General features: G+C 51.1%; 1 protein-coding gene across 3 annotated transcripts in view; it reads left to right on the top strand.

Moving 5' to 3' along the window:
* PLS1 (plastin 1) overlaps positions 1-18,353 on the top strand; it is a 697,248-nt gene that overhangs the window by 545,460 nt on the left and 133,435 nt on the right. The gene's annotated exons all lie outside the window — the stretch shown is intronic.

Here is an 18,353-nt window from a genome sequence, read left to right as displayed (position 1 = left end):
ACCGCAACACTGCATGGCCATCTTTACACCTATTGGGGAGAGAAAAGACATTACAAGAATTACGGACAATAATTATTTGGAAAAGACATTGCAAAGGATACGGACAATAATCATAGTTACGAACACTTACCTACAAAGTGGATCACATCCGGACTGGGCTGCCACGCACATGGACCAGTGAAGCAACTAGGTCATCAATGGTGCCCCTGCTGATGAGAAGCAGGACGGAGAGCTCATCCTTACAAAATAACAGGTGAGACCATATGGGAAAACGCATGCTCATCTCACTCTGGAACTAAGGGTTCGAGGGGGATCGCAATTCAACCGCAGCATTCTCACTGCCTCTTACCTTATCCCAAGGGCATTCCCAGCAACCAGAGCAGTCCACACTACAGCAGCTGGGGAGAAGGGCTGATCCAGGGGAGCCAAGTCCTGGGAGGGCTCCAACCACGCCCCAACGTCCCCGCAGAGACCAAGTGAGCGTAACAGACTAGGGAACTACGGAATACAACTAGAAACAGTATGGCTCTCTAAGGTACGGATACTGGGATGGGATCCTTTAGAGTACATAGGCCCTAACTCAGGGAAGATGGCTCTTCCTAGGATATCGAATCTAGCACATAGTCCCAGGGATAGAGCGCCCAGCACACTTCTTTGTTGACCCCGCCTCCTCCCTTGGCTGACTCACACCCTGACTAAGCCCTTTCCATGCTCCACTCTGCTATATCTGACACACTCGATGTTCTTGCCCCTGTCATGAGGATCCGCTTGAAGCCCAAAGCCAAGTGCAACTCTTGGTACGACTCAGACCTCGACACCCTTAAACGCAAGTGCAGGGTGGCTGAGAGGAAACGGCGTGCTTCTGGTACACCCTCTGACAAACTGGCCTGCCGCCTGCTCCAAAGGCAATACCGGCTCTCTGTCCGCACCAAGAAGAGAGCCCACATCCAAGCCTGCGTCTTGCGGCATCTAACAACTCGGCCAAACTCTTGAAAATCTGCAAGGAGCTGGCCAATCCTGCTGCAGTCTCTACCTCTCCTGTCCCCTCCGAGGCCCTCTGCACGGCCATGGCTTCTCATTTAATTTCTAAAACACAGGACATCCTGTCCTCTCTCTTCCTCTCCCCCTCTTCCCTTTACTCCCTGCTCTTCCAGTGGCCCTTCTTCGGCCACCTCTCCTCCCTCCTTCTCTGCCTTTCCCCTGTTCTCCCCAGACAGGGTTTCTAGACAAGTCTGATCTATGAAAGTCTGGTCAAAACAGGTTCACATCTGTTCCTCCAAAACCATCATGGACCACATTGACACCCTGGCTCCAGCTTTGGCTGACTTCTGCAACCACACTTTCACCACTGGAGTCTTCCCTTCCCCCCTGAAGCACTCCCTTGTGCACCCTCTTCTTAAGAAACCCTTGGTCGACCCTTCCTGCCCAGGTATCGCCCAATCTCCATCACTCCTTTCCTGGGAAAACTCCTGGAAACGCTGGCCATCTCCCAGCTTAATCTTCACACTGAATCTGTTGGTTGTCTCCATGACCATCAGTCTGGCTTCAGAGTGCCAGAAGCACGGAAACTGCTCTCCTGAACATCTGAGAAGACCTGCTCTCCAACCTTGACTCCAACACACCCTGTGTCCTCATCTTACATGATCTCTCTTCTGCCTTTGACATGGTCAACCATGCCATCCTGCTCAACTTTCTCCATGATAACCTTGGTATCATCAATCAGGCCCTGGCTTGGGTAACTTCTTTGCTCTCCGATCGACCCTCCCAGGTCCAACTTGGGTCCTTCCTCGCCTCTATCTCTATCTCTACCTGTGGTGTTCCCCAGGGGTCTAACCTCTCTCCCTGACTCTTCAACCAATACCTGGCACTTCTTGCCCACTGCATTGCGGCTCTCTGACCCAACTTTCCGTGCTATGCGGCTGACACTCAACTCATTTTCAGTCTCCCTTCCGCCACCTCTTCTCCTTCTCTCATGTCTGACTGTGTGCTATACAGGAGTGGTGTGCCGCCAACGATCTCTGCCCTAATGCCAGTAAGACCGAGATTCTCCTCATCGGCACACCTGCTCCGACCTTTCCTGTCACTCTCTGGCCAGCCTCTCTTGGCACTCTTCCTGCTCCCACCTGTGAGGCTAAAAACCTCAGGGTCATCTTCGACTCCACACTCTCCTTCTTAAGAAGTCACACTACCAGCTGCACCTCATCGGAGGTATTCTTCCTTTCCTCTCCTTCCCCCAGAAGCGCACTGTCCCCAGAGCTCTGGTTCACTCTAGGCCAGACTACTGCAACAGCCTCTTTCTTAATCTACCTGCCTCTACTCTCTGCCCTCTGCAGCTCATCCAAAACAGGACTGCAAGACTTATCCTTTGCCTCAAGCCCAGGGATGCAACCAGTAACATGTACACTTACTAGAGTGTCATTAAAAGGACTACCATATTTAGCATGAATGAACCATGAGGATGAAGATAACTGAGATGTGTATAGAGTTTAAAACTAAAACACAGCCTTATATTAAGGCCCATTTAAGTGAAAAGTTTTAGAAATCTAAATTACACACAAGAAAGTTTATACTTTGTAAAACCTTTAATAAACCTAGAAAATTAAACTTGGGCACTCTCAATACTGTGATTTAATGTTTACTTTTTAATAAGTCTTCCCCCAGCATGATTACACTGTTCAGTAAAGGGAGAAATTGTCCTTTTGTTCTAGCAAAGGGAAGGTAAGTTAGTATTGTGTAGACAGGAAGACATACTATTCTTATTTGAACTCTGTGCAAGCTCCACAACAAGGATGGAGCTGCTCTTGCGTTGTCCTGCTTGCTTCAACACAGATTCCCGGCGGTGACCTCCTCCCATGTGGCCAGGGGACAGCAGCCGCTGATCCTGACCCTGGCAGCAGCTATATGAGGGTGGATCACATGGGAGGTGACAACTACCAGGCTCATAACCCTCAAAACCACGCTATTCAATATTGGGCAATTTTCTGCCCAAACTGAAAATGCAATTTCCATGTAATCATAAGTAAAAAGTAAAATGTTGTAACTGCTATGCATGCCTCATATGTAACCAATAATGTTTGTAATTGAACAGCGCCACAATGCCTATGGGCTGATGAGCGCTTTAAAAATACGAATAAATAAATAAATGTCTTCATTGGGTGAGGTGCAGTATCCATGTGAAGACCCCCGAAATCCCAATACCTAATGGCGTATTGCCATGTGTCCTTTCCCCCCTTTAGGGAAAATAAAAGATTTTCCCAACTCCCTTTAGGCCAAAATCCTATCTAGGACCTGATATGAAATGGCATCTGAAGGATAAAAGTTCCAAGAAACCCTTTTTTAGTACTAATTCCCCTTAATATAGAACTGATCTCTCCTATAACGCACCTTGAAACACTTGTGTCAGTTGTAGGAAAAAAGTATGGTAAGTTTTAAGAGTTTTCTAAGGAAGCTGAAGAAACGGCAACCTCGGGATTGGCAAGGACAGCAGGCCCCAACAGATGAGGTTCTAACCCAGGTTAGACGACAGAAGGCCTCTAAGGGTAATGGTGCAAAGTCGACCAGACATGATCAGAAGCTAACAAAGATGTGCTAGCAATGCTTTGCAAGATGGTCTGCACACAGAGCCCCAAGGTCACAGACAGCCACCGGTGACTGATTTCAGGTCCAAGGACCCCAAGAATGTGGGTAAGGCTCTTGCGGAAATTACCCACAGTTTGGCGACACAGAGGTCAAAGGCGGTGTTGGGATTTACACCTGAGGTAACTCTAGGGATAGTGGGTTGCAGGACTTCTGCAGCAGGGAGATATCACAGGCCGGGCCTTTTCAATTTAGGCTGACATGGCTCGGGTGGATACAAAGAACTTCTGAACTTGATGCAGATGGTACCCTCGATGAAGATCAGCTGCAGGGGTCCAGGTTGGTATGTCCCAGCATGGAGAAGAGGACTTGGAGTAGCAGCAACAGCCACTCGATTTCAGCACAACAACAGGGCACCCACTTCAACATTCAAAATAATCATTAAAATGTTAAACACACTTTTAGTTTTTCTTGAAACACTGGACAGATTTTACCCAAACTAAGTGAAGTTTTCATGTTCCCCTAAAGGAATTTGAATTGAAATGCAACCTTTGGGACCGCAAATAGCTTTGGCCGACCCGTATGGGAAAAAATTGGCTTTGAATGTATATTGTCTTTGAAGCTAACATTATTGGTATCTGTGAAAGGGTTAAACCCAAGAAGCTTGGTCGGGAGGAGGTGACTAGCAACCACAAGCGTCATGGTAATGAAAGACTGAAGGGCTGAAAACAAGTAGGCAGTTCCTAAGGGCTTGATTGACAAGTTAAGCCTATAGGAACTGAACTGTTATATGTATGGGTGCTTTGCTCTAATCTTGGTGTGTGTCCGTTGACAGGAATCAGCTGGAGTCGAGGACGAGATTGCTTAGGAGTGGGCATATTAAAAGCCTATATTGAAGAAGACTGTGGCGTTGAAGCCGTTCTGTTGTTGTTACAGTGGTTCTAAGTGATCTGACCGCGGCTGATTTTGCCGCGGCCGGAATGTTTGCATGAGAAAGGTGCGAACCACCAAAAGGTTGCACCTTTCTCATGCAAACACATGTACATACTACGGGGGCTGCAGGGGTTTCCCCCGCAACACCCTGCTCACTATACTGTGAAGTATAGTGAGCAGGGTGTTGCGGGGGACACCCCCACAGCCCCTGGTTTTTTGGGGGGTTTTTTTGCGGGTGTGCTGCGGTGGTGTCCCCCGCAACACCCCACTCACTATACCACACAATTTATTATTTTTTTTTTTACTTACCTGCAATGCTACCACCAAAGGTTCGAACTTTTGGTGGTAGCATTTTTAGAACTTTTGGTCCTTTGCGACCATTTATAGTCAGTCAAAAAGTACAATTCCGTTACAGCCACGTTGGGCTGCATTATAAATCCAGATAAGTACCCTTGTTAAGCTGTGTGGGCTTGTGCGAGAAGTTAAAGGTGAACCTGTGCACGAAGAGAGAAGAGCGACCGAAGCTGAGCGCCACTTGGCCCGCTGTTAAAACAGCCAAGTGCCTGAGCCGGAGCAATCACCCGAGGCTCTGCTAAAGAGGAGCTGTGAGACCTCCCTTCCTTCACGGCTGCGGCGCTGTCTATTGGGCACAGCCGTGAGCGGACGTGCACGTTAAGTGAACTGGACAGAAAACTTCTTCAGTCGGAAGAAGCAGCATAAAGGCAATGATTGAACGGCTGGTGAAAGAGAGAGAGCAAAGGCGGTAACACAGAGTGAAGCGGCCCTCTGAGAAAGAAAAGAAAGGAAACGTGTTATGAAACTGAAAAGACTGTAAGCCCTTAATGTTAAAGCACGTTCCTGTTGAAGAAGGTGCATCGTTCATCCCTGAGTTTTTCTTAAGACATTGCAAGTTAATTTGAGTCCCCTTTCAACCTAGTCCAAGGTCCAGATTTGTCGCCTGGAAGCGACAAATCTGTGACACTTACAGGAACAGACAGTGAGAAAGGGGCACAAAGCTCACAGCAGGGAAAAGATACGTTTTGGGACTACTGCAACTGTGAACCGTGGTAGAAGCTAAGAAGTTGTGCTAATGTTGTTCTGTTTTTCCTGCTGTTTGGGAAAGTTGAAGAAATAAATCCCAGTGTTGTGATCATAATCTGCCTACTTGTCTTTATCCCACCACAAAAGTGTGACATTTAGTCGCAACGGTGGGATAAGACAGAACACCATGGTGGCATTAATCAAAACTCTAACTGAGGGCCAACATCAGTTGCAGCAGACCTTACAATTGCACAGCCAACAGGCTTAAGCGGACCGTCAGGCGCTCCAACAGGTCTTGCAGGTTCAGCAGGCTAAGTTGATTGATGCAACTAATTTAAGGAGGCATTCGCAAGTCCCATGTTCGGTCCTTCAGAAGTATACAACCGGCGAGGATCTTGCTAATTTCTTTGTAAATTTTGAGAGGTACGGCGAGAAACGCACAGTGGCCTGCAGATAGATGCTGCCACTACATAGCTCCGTTGATGACAGGGGAGATGCAAAGTGCATATCAAGCAGCGAACCCCACGGGGGATACCAACTATGTCGATATGAAGAGAGTAGTGCTTGAGAGACTGGGACATGATGAGGAGGCGTACAGGATCAAGTTTAGAGAAACCAAGTTGCAAAATGATGAGACCCCTCGACAACTGTATTACAGAGTGAAGTAGCTAGGAGATAAGTGGCTACAGACGGTCACTACCTCAACACAGGAAATGGCTGAAAAGATTGTGCTGGAACAGTTTATAGAAGCGCTTCCGCTTCCTATACAACGCTGGGTCAGACAACACCATCGACCCAGTTTAATGGAAGCAGTCAATATTGCATCTGTTTATCAAAAGGCCGGACAAGACAGAATGGTAACATATACTGGTGCAACAAAGGTTGTCAATGGAACTTCATCCATAGCAAGCAGACCTGCGAGTACACAGAGATGGCCAAACTCAATGATCCACTGATCGTATTTAGAAAGTGCTAGTCCCCGCCCGAACAGTGAAGGTCCTCCAGTGCCTAAACCACCCAGTATAAGCACACGAGGGCCACAATGCTTTCAATGTGGGGAATGGGGTCATGTAGCACGTCTATGCCCCAAGTGAAGCAAGATAGAACCAATGGATGTCGGAACCTTCGAGGTTCCCAAAGAAGGAGAATTTCCAGAAGCCGCTACCCTCACGAAATCACCATACGTGTACACCTGCGACGCAGAGGTGGAGGGAAGACAGACGAGAGCGATGATTGACTCTGGAAGCTTACAAACAGCTGGCAGCTCGGAACTGGTAGGTTAGGTGCCTGCGACAAATGGAAGTATGTCGATACGATGTGTGCATGGGGATATGAAAAGATATCCAACCAAATAAATACAGATAAAGGTGGCAGGGGAACAATTAGATGTAAGGGCCGCCGTGATGGCTGTGTTGCCGGAGCCCCTCCTGGTCGGGTCAGATGTTCCTAACTTTTCACGCCTGATACAAAATATAGAGAAGAACTAGTTGGAGAGTGCTCCCTTCCATGACCAGGAAATTACATCACCGGCCATGAAAGAGAGGAAGACTTGCGCAGAGAGGCGAAGGGTAAAGCGGGAATGGGGTGAACAAAACATGTTCCCAGTCACAGTGGATTGCAAATTGGACGAACAGGGAGATAGTTTTCGAATGGCCCAGGAGCTGGACCCTATATTGAAACATGCAAGAGCATCTGTTGGACAAAAGCCAACGGGAAAGGTCCCTATTTCAGCAAGGACCAGGGTTTATACTACAGAGTTACACAAGGGCTTGGGGGGGAAACCATCCGACAACTGCTGGTTCCCAGTAAATATTATAGATTCGTATTAGAAGTGGCTCACTTACAAGTAGGAGAAGGTCATCTGGGAGTGGAGAAGACAACCCAAAAGATTTTAGAGAGATTCTTTTGGCCGGGAGTGTATAGCCAAAAAGTCTGGTTTTGCCAGCAGTGTGGGGAGTGTCAGAAGAAGAATATGGCCAACGTCAGAAAAGTTCCCTTGCATCCCATGCCACTGATACTCCAGCCTTTGCACCGTATTGGCATGGATATTGTTTGGCCCCTTGATCCTACCAGTCGTGGGCACAAATACATACTTGTGATAGTGGATTACGCCACACGATACCCGGAGGCTTTCCCTTTTAAGTCCACCAACGCTCAGCAGATATGTGATGTACTAGTCCCTTTAATAGCCCGTGTGGGTATCCCCAGAGAAGTTGTGACTGATCGAGGAACCAATTTCATGTCTTCCATTCTTAAGCAGGTGTGCGAGACCCTGCATATCGAGCAACTGAAAATTGCAGTGTACCACCTAGAAACCAATGGTTTAGTCGAAAGATATAACCGAACAATAAAGCAAATGTTGAGGAAAACCACTACTCCGGGTGAAAGGAAATGGGATAGGCTGTTACCCTGGGTGTTGATGACACTGCGTAATACCCCACAGTCGTCGACAGGGTGCGCTCCTTTTGAACTTCTTTTCGGCAGACCGGTCTGAACACAGTTAGAGATCCTAAAGGAGGAGTGGGAGGAACAGCCCAGCAAAGAAATTACTCTCACAGAATATGCTTCCCAGTTGAAGGAAAGGGTGGAGAAGCTACAGTCAGCAGCCCGAGAAAATCTGTTACAAGCCCAAGGAAGACAGAAACAATGTTGCAATCAAAACACCTGCGTGCAAAGTTTTCAGGAAGGCGACCGGGTGTTAGTCCTTATACCAACCACAGAGAACAAGATGTTAGCGGCGTGGAGAGGCCCCTACACAGTTGATCGTGTTTTAGGGCCCATAACGTACCGGGTTCGACAACGAGATAGGAGGGTCCCTATGCAAACTTATCATGTTAACCTATTAAAGAAATGGATAGAGCCGGCCCAAACAGTGGCAATGATTAATATTGAAGAGATTCCGGCTGAGAGTCTTCCCCAGAGTGGGGAAACCTTAGGAAAGGAAGCCCTGAACGTAAATGTAAAACTGGACGCAGCCCAAAAGCTTGAGCTTTCCTCTTTAGTGGACAAGTATATGGATGTTTTCTCTTCCACTCCAGGATGGACCACACTCGCTTATCATCATATAAAAACCCCACCAGGTTCTTTAGTCAGATTACGCCCATATCGAATCCCTAAGGCTAGGATTCAGGTTATCAACCAGGAAGTCCAGGAAATGCTGCGCTAAGGTGTGATAGAACCATCTCACAGTGATTGGTGCTCTCCCATGGTGTTAGTGCCCAAACCTGATGGGAGTTCACGTTTCTGTATGGACTTCCGAAAGCTAAACAAAATATCAAAGTTTGATGCATACCCCATGCCTCGAGTTGAAGACCTCCTCGACAAAATGGGTAAAGCAACATTTTTTACAACTATTGATCTCACTAAGGGCTATTGGCAAATACCTCTTCATCCACCTGACAAGGAGAAAACAGCCTTGGCCACTCCCACATGTCTCTACCAATTCACTGTACTCCCTTGTTGTCTTCATGGAGCGCCCGCCACTTTTCAGAGACTGATGAATTCGCTGATCAAGGGCCATGAACAATATGTGGGTGCCTTTTTGGATGATGATATTGTGTATAGCCAGACTTGGCCGGATCATCTGAAACATCTAGAAGCTATTCTTAAGACTTTGCAACAAGCGGGCTTACACATTAACCCGAAAAAAACTCACCTGGCTAATTTCCATACCAAATACCTGGGGTATTTCGTGGGTCAAGGGTCTATCGGGCCACAACAAGCAATGATGGATGCGATACAAAGGTTACAGTTCCCAGCCAACGCCTTTCTCTGATTTGTTGGGTATTATCGTAGGTTCATCCCACACTTTTCGACTATCGCTGCTCCTCTGACTGACCTCCTAAGATCGTCCGCCCACACCAGAAGGGACTGGCGAAACGAAAAGCTGGTAGAAGCCTTTAACTCTTTCAAGACCGCCCTCACCGATCGAGCTGTACTTAATTGTCCCGACTATGAAGCCCCATTTTATTTACATACCGATGCCTCTGGAACCGGCCTTGGGGCAGTTTTATACCAACATACAAGGGAAACTGAGAGACCCATCTTATTTATCAGTCGAAAACTACTCCCACATGAAGTGGGTTATGCAACCATAGAAAAGGAATGTCTAGCCATCAAATGGGCCATGGAAGCCCTCCGGTACTACCTCCTGGGAAGACATTTCACCTTAGTGACAGACCACGCACCGTTGGTGTGGCTGGCCCGAAATAAGGATACCAATCCAAGGATTTTAAGGTGGTTCCTTTCTTTACAGCCCTTCTCCTTCCAAACTATTCATTATCCTGAACGTTTGATGGCCCAGGCAGACTTCCTCTCCCGTGCTCATGCCTTCCCGAACGTAAGGGCCCAGAAGGTGGGGTCTGTGAAAGGGTTAAACCCAGGAAGCTTGGTCAGGAGGAGGTGACTAGCAACCACAGGCGTCATGGTAATGAAAGGCTGAAGGGCTGAAAACAAGTAGGCAGTTCCTAAGGGTCTGATTGACAAGTTAACAAGCATATAGGAACTGAACTGTTATATGTATGGGTGCCTTGCTTTAATCTTGGTGTGTGTCCATTGACAGGAATCAGCTGGAGTCGAGGACGAGATCGCTTATGAGTGGGCATATTAATAGCCTATATTGAAGAAGACTGTGGCGTTGAAGCCATTCTGTTGTTGTTACAGCCACGTTGGGCTGTGTTATAAATCCAGAGAAGTACCCTTCTTAAGCTGTGTGGGCTTGTGCGAGAAGTTAAAGGTGAACCTGTGCACGAAGAGAGAAGAGCGACCGAAGCCGAGCGCCACTTGGCCCGCTGTGAAAACAGCCGAGCGGCGGAGCCGGAGCAATCACCCGAGACTGCTAGAGAGGAGCAGCTGTGGGGGCGTGTTGCTTCCTTCTGCAGCCAATGGTGTATCAGCTGAGCGCTGCCGTGACTCATTGCTTCCTTCAGGGCCGCGTCACGAACAGCTGCAAGCAGCCGTGAGACCTCCCTTCTTTCACAGCTGCGGCGCTTTCTATTGGGCACAGCTGTGAGCGGACGTCCACGTTAAGTGAACTGGACAGAAAACTTCTTCAGTCACTTCTTCAGTAGGAAGAAGCAGCATAAAGGCAATTGTGATGGGTGACCCTCCTGCGTGTATTGCCCCTTTAGGGGGATGTGTCGCTCCCACGTGTATTGCCCCTTTAAGATGGGCCATGACTGTGTCATGGCCCAAGCTAATAAAAGGAGCCCCTGCAGGCACGTGAGACAGAACGGCTGCAGACTCCGTGGAAGGTTGGTCTGAGTCCGTGTCTCATTAATGATGTAGGCCGCAGGCCTACATGTGGGAGGTACAGGCCTGCAGGCCCTGTTACCATGGGACCCTCGTGCCAGGACGGTGGCCGAGGTCCGCATGGTCAGGACCCTGGCAGGCTGTGCCCCCACCCCGATGGCGCTGATGTCCCCTAGTGCCACGGGGCCTGCCGGATGGACATGGCAGGCCCCAAACTCCCACAGGCGCTGGGCCTGTTTGGTGCTGTGAGGAAGCAGCCCCCCGGGGGCGCCTGCCGGATGGACATGGCAGGCGACCCCCAACAATGGCCCCAAACTCCCACAGGCGCTGGGCCTGTTTGGGTGCTGTGAGGAAGCAGCACCCCGGGGGCGCCTGCCGGATGGACATGGCAGGCGACCCCCAACAATGGCGACGAGGGCTGGAGCCCATAGCGGCGTCGGCCGCCTGAGGTATGGAGGAGCTGGGGTGGCCCAGGGCCCCAGATGCGTTGGCCCGGGCCGCCTGGTGCCCCGGTTCGCAGTGCGGTGCTAGCCGCACGCAAGGAGAAGCGGCGTCGGCCGCAGAGGAGCTGGTGGCCCCTCCCGCGAAAAGGGAAATAAGGACGGTGAGCTACCGGCCCGTCTCCCGAGGGAGACGCAAGGCAGTCCCATAACAATGAGAGGTGGCCCCGGGAGGAGGAGCTGCTGCCTCCACTCCGTGTGGAGGGGAATGTGCGGCGGTGGCAGCGTGAGCTGCCCACCTCATTGTCCCGAGGAAAGAAGAGGCGGCGCGAGTCGTGAAGGTGTCAGCTGGAAGGGGACCGCCGTACAGCTGAGGCGGCCCCGAACCGCGAGCGGCGTCGGCCGCATTCGGAGGAGGCTCTGCCCCCCATGAAGGGGGGGGGAGGATGCTGTCTCCCCGAAAGTATCTGCGGCGGTAGCCGCCACGTGGGGGCGCTGCCCCTCCCCCACCCGCAATCCGCAAGGAAAGGGAGAAATGCCCGCAGCTTCGGCCGCCACAATGAAGAGGGCGCCGTCGGCCGCATCAAGATCCCTGGCCGCGGCAGGGAGGGGCTGCCCCCGCACGAAGCGGCGGCATCCGCCGCGTACAAAACAGCTGACGCGGCACCCCATCTCCCATGGGAGGCGGGCCCAACATCAACCGAGAAAAAAAAAAAAGGGAGTGGATGCCTGCTGGAAGATAGCGGGCTCAGTGGTACAGTGGCTCCTCCCCGGCCGCGGCCCTCGGCAACGAGGGTGCTCGTGCGGCCAGGGGAGGAGCCAGCCTGCAGCCACTGTGGCATCCGCCACGAAGAAGTGAAGGAGTGAGAGTGACACTCCCCTCCCTGGCGGCATCCGCTGCACACCGAGGAGTTATGCTACCCCGGTCCCCGGATGGAGAAGAGGGAGCGGGCCATCCCAGCGCCCTACTGGCGGTCCTGTTCCCCTGGCCGCGGCCCTCGGAAAAGAGGGCGCTCGTGCGGCCGGAGTGGGGATCCGCCTGGAGGCCCCGCAGTGCGTGTGGGGCCCAACGAGCAGCTCCCTGCAGCACCCGCTGCATGCATGGAGGAGGCCGGCAGGTCGGCCATGGCGAACAAGAAGACTGGAGGGGGTGGACTCGCCGTGGGGAGGGGCGTGAGACGGCCTGCACCAGCGTGCCTCCATGTTGTGGAGGCAGGAGACAACCTGCCTAACGCGGCAAACCCTGCCGAATGAAAAAGAACACCTGGATTACACCTCGGGTGTGCGCCTCCTGCTCAAGCACCTCCACCAGAGCAGAGGGAAAGACTTGCCCCTCCCATACCGCAATCTGGGGCTATCTGCTGGAAAGGGGGGAGGTGCTCCAGTAGCAAAAGGTGTGCCAACAGGAACCCTCATCGTGCCCCGGCGGCGTTCCAGGAACCCTCATCGTGCCCCGGCGGCGTTCCACAAGCGAAACAAGGAGAAGCTGTGCTGGTCCCGCCCCCTGAGCCGCAAAGAAACAAAATGGCTGATGCCGCAACCAAGCGAGCAGTGGAGGTGCCCTGAAACAGAGGGGGCAGAGAGGCCCTGTCTGCGATCCTACCTGGCCGCGGCCCTCTGCAATGAGGGTGCTCGTGCGACCAGGGAGGGAGTGGACCTGCACACCTATACGGTGTCCACCGCAACAGAGATGGAATGAGAGCGGCCGTGTGAAATCCCAGGCCGCTGGGCGGTGTGAGTGATGTAGGCTCCAGACTGAGGCAAAGGATAGAGACCCCACGTTTGCTCTCGCCATGGGTGCTGGTGGCCCCCCTTATGTGATCCTGGGCTACCGGCGGTAAAGACTGCGTTCTCCTGTCATCAGAGCAGACAGGAAGTGAAATGAGGCCCAGCCTGATCCCGGGCCCTGCAGCGGTGTCATGAAGAAGGTGACCCGATTCGAAGTGCTACTGCCGTGCTCTGGTAGGAGCGAAGCATTGCCGGGGCTGCAAAGAGGGAGCTGGCCCAAACCCTGCAGCATCCGCTGTTTGGAATGGAAACGTCTCGGGGTTTCGTTGGCAGCCCGGACCAACCTGAGGAGCAGAGAGGATAAAAGGCAGCCCTATGCTAACGGAGTGTGGCACGGACCCAACACCAACTGTGGCCACCCCGTGGCCAATGTGGGACTTCCACCCTCATGCTCTTTGGAATTTACAGCCACCCTGCCTATCCCACAGGTGGCCTCGACATCTAGCCACCAAGGTTCCTGGACTGCCGGCCACTGGTGTCGCCCTCCCTGCCATACCATCGTTAGACCAGGCCAACGTGGGTTTGGGGGCGGTACCTCCGGCCCTCTCCCCGAGTTCGGCCAACAACTAGTGTCTGACCGAACCAACACCATGAAGTCGTGCAGCGGGGAGGGCATGGGTTGCAGCTCATCAGGAGTGCTTGTCGCCCTCTGGCACCCCGGGGGGAAGGGGACACTCCGGCCTGAGGGAGCACTGCGGGCAAGGGGGGGTAAGTGATATCCTGTCACCTCTTGTCCTGACCTACAGCACCGTCCCGCAACGCCTCCCATCAACAGCTTCAGGAGCAGCATGGACGCCCCGCGACCTCCGTTTCACTACCCTGCTCTGAACAACAGGGGACTAGGCCGATGTGGCCCCTGGGATCCGCCAGGTGCGGCTTTGCCGGCTGTGCTCTGTACCCTCAAGGGACTTGGATCTGGGGGAAGTGACTCATGCACGAGTTGCCCACAACATCAAGGACCTATGCCGATGTGGCCCCTGGCACCACCTGCCAGGTGCGGTCTTGCCGGCCGTGAATTATGCCATCAATGGACCTGGACTCTGGAAGTGACTCCTGAACCGACGCTGATGAAGGGCGAACTGGTCTGTGGTCCTGCAATTGCGCAAGGAGGACTCAGTAATCTTGTGTGCTTTGATGTTGTGAACCTGCATAGTAACTACATGTTTCAAGTGCTCGCAGGAAAGAACTATGATGTGAAGCTGTGGTCCCGCAGTTGCAGGGTGTGCATGTGGTGCCAGCCGCCAATCATGGTGTTGTTCCGGCATTTGCTGTTCCGAACCCCAGGTTAATAAAGGGTTTTGTAAACTGGGAGAACTGCCGGCATTTTTCCGGCAGCTCACTGAGCTCGACTGTCACCCATTGAGTGTGTGGAGAATTGGTTAGTAGTTTGTCGTTCTGTAACAGGGGGATGCATGTATGCCTCAGCAACGTTTGTTTATTGTTATGAAAAAGGAGGAGTGTGATGGGTGACCCTCCTGCGTGTATTGCCCCTTTAAGGGGATGTGTCCCTCCCACGTGTATTGCCCCTTTAAAATGGGCCATGACTGTGTCATGGCCCAAGCTAATAAAAGGAGCCCCTGCAGGCACGTGAGACAGAACGGCTGCAGACTCAGTGGAAGGTTGGTCTGAGTCCGTGTCTCATTAATGATGTAGGCCGCAGGCCTACATGTGGGAAGTACAGGCCTGCAGGCCCTGTTGCCATGGGACCCTCGTGCCAGGACGGTGGCCGAGGTCCGCATGGTCAGGACCCTGGCAGGCTGTGCCCCCACCCCGATGGCGCTGATGTCCCCTAGTGCCACGGGGCCTGCAGGATGGACATGGCAGGCCCCAAACTCCCACAGGCGCTGGGCCTGTTTGGTGCTGTGAGGAAGCAGCACCCCGGGGGCGCCTGCCGGATGGACATGGCAGGCGACCCCCAACAATGGCCCCAAACTCCCACAGGCGCTGGGCCTGTTTGGGTGCTGTGAGGAAGCAGCACCCCGGGGGCGCCTGCCGGATGGACATGGCAGGCGACCCCCAACAGCAATGATCGAACGGCTGCTGAAAGAGGTAGAGCAAAGGTGGTAGCACAGAGTGAAGCAGCCCTCTGAGAAAGAAAAGAAAGGAAACGTGTTATGAAACTGAAACAAATGTAAACCCATAAAGTTAAAGCATGTTCCTGTTGAAGAAGGTGCATCGTTCATCCCTGAGTTTTTCTTAAGACATTGCAAGTTAATTTGAGTCCCCTTGCAACCTAGTTCAAGGGGCCTGGAAGCGACAAATCTGTGACACGTACAGGAACAGACAGTGAGAAAGGGGCACAAAGCTCAGAGCAGGGAAAAGATACGTTTTGGGACTACTGCAACTGTGAGCCGTGGTAGAAGCTAAGAAGTCGTGCTAATGTTGTTCTGTTTTTCCTGCTGTTTGGGAAAGTTGGAGAAATAAATCCCAGTGTTGTGATCATAATCTGCCTACTTGTCTTCATCCCACCACGAAGGTGTGACAGTATCTCAAATAGTGCTCCTCTTCTGGGGAGTACAGCCAAACCATAGCTACAGAGCCGATGTTGCCCTTTCTGTGGCTAAAGTATCTTGTTTTTTAGGCATTTGGCGTCTCTCTGATTTATTTTCACCTTTTTACTTTCAAACCTTTTTCCAGAACCTTCCTCCTGTGGTTAGGTTTGTGATTCACAGACTGCTGATTGAACAAAATACTCTCTACCTGAAAGATGTTGATTCTTTTCCAGAATCCACTCCTTAAACACAATGATAAATAAAATATGCCGGAGGCATTGGCTTTCCACACATTGCACCTAAACTATGGAACACCCTTCCCAATGCTCTCGGAGCTGAACCCTCCCTATCCACCTTTCGCAAATCCCTCAAGACCACTCTGTTCAACTAGCCCTACGCTCCCACTGCTTGCATTTAGTCTCCATATAGTTTGCATCAACCAACCCGTAATGTTTCCAAGGATGATCCTGTAACCACCATCCTGTGTAAACCTTACTGTGTAACCACTGCTTGCTATGTAACTACAAAACTCTACTGTTTTGCTACCAACGCCTGCCATGTAACCACGAAGATCTCTTATCCTATGTAACCAGCGAGACTTTCTGTAACAGCGCCACAATGCCAAAGCCCTGCTGCGCGCTTTAAAAATGTGAATAAATAAATAATCTATTTTTAGCACCCTTGCGAGAGGCGCTTGGCAAATCAGATTACTTGGTTTGCAGGCTTTATCTAATGGTACAAACCCATGTTTCCCAGTAACCTGCTGGATGCTCCAGCCTCCTTCCCCAATCCCCATGTCTCCAGCCACTCGGCTTCCAAAACAGAAACAGCCACACTTTCCTACCTCTGTTCCAACTCCCAGCCGCACAATGCTCCTCTGGGCCGGCCATGGACATGGTAAAGGGACTCCTCTGCAAGCTCCTATTACCATTTCCCAGGCCATTTTATCTGTAGATAATTTTTGTTTTTGACGCAAAAATGGCTTGTGCTCTTGGTGGGAACTTTTTTCTTTCAAAATAGCCACCCCAGACATTATGCTGGTCTGCTAATGGTAATAGTGCAGTCCATGGCTGGCCTTGCAATGGTAACTGCCTGCATCAATGTTGATCACGCTTTCTACAATTGGGCCTATTAAGTTGGGAGCTGGCCATTACCACGAGGGCACCACCCGTTTAACACATAGTACTGCCCACCAAATTCGGCATCATTGCCTCAATGTATGGCAGCACAAACTTTAAAATATCCTGTACCTAGTTTCTTTTTACAGTCTAGTTGTAGCAGCAGCACTCAACTATGATGAGAAAATTACCTCACTATACATCTCTAATATACATCTCTAATAGCGTATTAATTGAGCTTTGATATTTTAATTGTATGTATTCTAACACCTCACGGTAACTAGTACTCCCTCTGCCCCGCAGTCCGTCTGTTTTTGTCCCCAGCTCATGTCCTACCCTTCGTCTATCATTATCTAGTTCCTTATGAACACATTCACTTGTAAGGCCGCCCCCCTCCTCGCTATCCCCTCTCGCGGAAAGGGGATAGTTATTTTGGGTAACTCTATCTGTTCCTTGGTGATATAGCATGATGTTGTTAAGACATTCAAACAATATGCTAATGTCACAGTGCCTGCTACCAGAGACACAGGGCAGGTAACGGTAACGTGATAAAAAAAATGACTCGTTTTTAGGATTCCTTTCCTCCCATCTAACCTTGTGTGACAAATTAAAGTCATTAGTTGATAAGGAGATGTTTAAAGGCACTTCTGGAGTTTTAAGACAGGTGAGCAGGAAGTTAGCTGCATGTTAATCGTGATTTTAAACCACAAAGCAGCTTTTACATTATTTTGTATTAAAATACTTGTTTGTTACACATGACCAGCTGCATATCTAGTCGGCCGAGCAGTGAGACACTGGACTCGAGTATTAGTCTTCAGCAGGTCCAGGAGTCACCTTCTTTTGTTTCTGCTCAGGTCTGTGTCCGGGCCATGGCGTAGCTTTTTCAATTCTATCAGCGCTTGGAGGTCTTATATCAGACCCCTTGTGTCTTCCAGAAGAGTCTCTTGCTGCACTTGGACATTCTTTCTGAGGATGTGTTAAGTCTTGCCTTGACTTTTCCTGCCACTTGTATGTGCTTAGCAGTATTTCTGTGCCCCTTTTAATGAGGGCTCTTTTTAGTCAGACAATATTATAAGGGCCCTCCCACCGCGGGCTCATCTGTCATGTACTGGGTGTTTGTTTTAGCAGTGCACAGTGGTGGCGTGAGTTATGGTTGCTTAGCTTACCACAGTGTATCCGTCATCGAGCTCTTCGGCCTCCAACTCCCTCAGGGTCAGCTGCTTCTCCAAGCAACGAGTTGGGGGTAGATCCCTCTCCGCGGCAGGGGCCTCCCTCTGGAACAGCCTTCCTGCCTCCCTGAAACTTGAGGAGAACCATCTCCGGTTCCGGAAGCACCTCAAAACCTTCCTCTTTGCTTCTGCTTTCTCTCCCCATGTCCCCTGCTAAATTCCTGACTGAAACTGCACTGAATCTGCAACTGGGCCACTCTCACTGATCTCGGTCCCTGGCCCAGCCACTGTCCCCTTGCACTGCCTCCCTTGGCAACCCCTGCACTTCGGGACTGTCTCTGTATTACAGCCCCCCTTCCCAGCACTTGTCTGCACTTACCCTGCACTTGCCACCAGCTGGCCCTTATTATTTATCCTGTTATTCTACTACCCCTGTACTGCACTTTCCCCTCTCCCTTTCCCCTTGCACTTTCCCCTCTCCTCTGCCCTTGCACGTGCACGATCTGAATGACACCTGGCCTAGTAAGATCGTTGTCTGTCTTCCCT

The sequence above is a fragment of the Ambystoma mexicanum genome, chromosome 10, assembly GCF_040938575.1.
Source record: "Ambystoma mexicanum isolate Mex_15411 chromosome 10, UKY_AmexF1_1, whole genome shotgun sequence".
Classification (NCBI taxonomy): Eukaryota; Metazoa; Chordata; class Amphibia; order Caudata; family Ambystomatidae; genus Ambystoma; species Ambystoma mexicanum.
Note: the sequence above shows the minus strand (reverse complement) of the source record. Positions and strands in the feature narration are given on the sequence as shown.